At 42.2% G+C, this 2,434-nt stretch overlaps 1 pseudogene; it reads right to left on the reverse strand.

The window, feature by feature from the left end:
• Positions 1-1,061: 1,061 nt before the first annotated feature.
• LOC104983091 lies at positions 1,062-2,029 on the reverse strand (annotated as a pseudogene).
• Between the last annotated feature and the right edge of the window lie 405 nt (positions 2,030-2,434).

Raw genomic sequence — 2,434 nt, forward strand, 5'->3', positions numbered from 1 at the left:
ATAGATGAGGAAACAGTGGAAACAGTGTCAGACTTTATTTTGGGGGGCTCCAAAATCACTGCAGATGGTGACTGCAGCCATAAAATTAAATGATGCTTACTCCGTGGAAGGAAAGTTATGATCAACCTAGATAGCATATTGAAAAACAGAGATATTACTTTGCCAACAAAGGTCCATCTAGTCAAAGCTACGGTTTTTCCAGTGGTCGTGTATGGATGTGAGAGTTGGGACTGTGAAGAAAGCTGAGTGACGAAGAAGTGATGCTTTTGAACCGTGGTGTTAGAAAAGACTCTTGAGAGTCCCTTGGACTGCAAGGAGGTCCAACCAGTCTATCCTAAAGGAGATCAGTCCTGGGTATTCATTGGAAGGACTAATGCTAAAGCTGAAACTCCAATACTTTGGCCACCTCATGCAAAGAGTTGACTCATTGGAAAAGACGCTGATGCTGGGAGGGATTGGGGGCAGGAGAAGAAGGGGACATACAGAGGATGAGATGGCTGGATGGCATCATCAACTCGATGGACATGAGTTTGAGTGAACCCTGGGAGTTGGTGATGGATAGGGAAGCCTGGCGTGCTGCAGTCCATGGGGTTGCAGAGTCAGACACCACTGAGTGACTGAACTGAATAGTTGGAAAGTTATCCAACTATTAGTTTGCAGCAATTTTGAAACTTTTAAATGTTTCCTTTATCTGGGGGCTATTAAATGTGTTTGGCTCTGTGAAAACAAGTGTTTGATAAAATGCTTGTGTGAGAAATTGTGTATGTGCTGGCAAGGTTGTTGCAGGTTCTTAGCTACAGTTTGTCCCAGGCATTGCAGGGGTAAAGAATCCGCCTGTCAGTGCAGGATAAGCAAGAGATACAGGTTCCATCCCTGGGTGAGGAAGATTCCCTGGAGGAGGAAATGGCAACCCACTCCAGTATTCTTGTCTGGATAATTCCAAGGACAAAAGCACCTGGTGGGCTATAGTCCATGGGGTCACAAAGAGCTGGACATGACTGAGCATACACACAGCTGGAGTTTGTAATCAGGGATTTAGATGAATCCTGGAACCTTATATCTCAGGAGGGATTTAGCTTTGGTTTTAAGACTCTTTCAGCAGCGTCTTTCACGTCTTTGTTTCTCAAACTATAAATCAAGGGATTCAGCACTGGGATGATGATGGTGTAGAACACTGAGATGATTTTATCAGTGTTGGGAGAATACAGGTAGCTGGGTCACGAGTAAATGAAGAGCAGAGTTCCCTGGTAGATGGCCACATGTCAGGTGAGAAGCACGGGTAGAGAAGGTCTTCTTCCTCCTGCTGAAAGAACAGATCTTTAAAACTGAGAGGAGAATGTAAAAGTAGGAGATGATGATGACGATGAAACAGATAATTTCCACTGAGCTGCCGTACGTGCAGAGAAGCCACTCATTAAGTGACGTGTCTGTGCACAATAACTTAAGCAAAGGGAGGTCACAGAAAAAATGACTAATGACATTTTTATCGCAGTATTTCAGAATAAATGCAAAGGATGTGTGCACCAGGGAACTCGTATTGCCTCCAAAGTATGACAAGATGATCAACCATATGTAGATACCCTGAGACATCATAGCCGTGTACAGTAAAGGGTTACAGATGGCAACATAGTGGTCATACGCCATGGCAGCCAAGATAAAGGATTTGGTATCTGCGAAAGTACAGAAGAAATAGAACTGCAGGGCACAGCTGTGATAGGAAATTGACTTGTTCTGAGAGAGGAGGTTGACAAGCATATTGTTAACGATGACTGAAGAATAGCAAAGGTCTACAAAGGATAGGTTACTAAGGAAAAAATACGTGGGGGTATTTTTGATCCGTTTGATCCATTGATCCGTTTGAAGGTGCGGATCAACCCTGATTAACATCATCAATCCAATGCTCCCCATTAAAATCATAGAGTACAAAGTCGGAAACAGGAGAAACAGGACAATCTGCAGTTCAGGATGAGTTGGAAACCCTAACAATAAATTCTGTTACCAAGGTACAGGTTCCATCTAAAAAGTCCATATTCTGTGCTGTTTTCTTCTTATGAGAATTCTAACATCCTAAGATGCTATGTTGATAGAAAGAGAAAAAGAATAGATATAGTTACAAGGTTATTTTATTGTTTCAACAAAAAAACAAGCAATCAAGTCAAGAGTCCCAGACCAAAGTGAAAGTGAAAGTGAAGTCGTGTCTGACTCTTTGTGACCCTGTGAACTGTAGCCCGCCAGGCTCCTCTGTCCATGGGATTCTCCAGGCAAGAATACTGGAGTGGGTTGCCATTTATATCTCCTTCCAAATATAAGTTATGAGAAACATATTTCAGAATTTAGTATCTTTATCTCATGGTTGATAGTTTTATTTTATTTGTTTGATTAATAGCTAGTTCTTCCACTGGACAGACATGTGCAGATAACATCTCATATTTCT

Source organism: Bison bison, unplaced genomic scaffold, assembly GCF_000754665.1.
Source record: "Bison bison bison isolate TAMUID 2011002044 unplaced genomic scaffold, Bison_UMD1.0 scf7180017861322, whole genome shotgun sequence".
Classification (NCBI taxonomy): domain Eukaryota; kingdom Metazoa; phylum Chordata; class Mammalia; order Artiodactyla; family Bovidae; genus Bison; species Bison bison.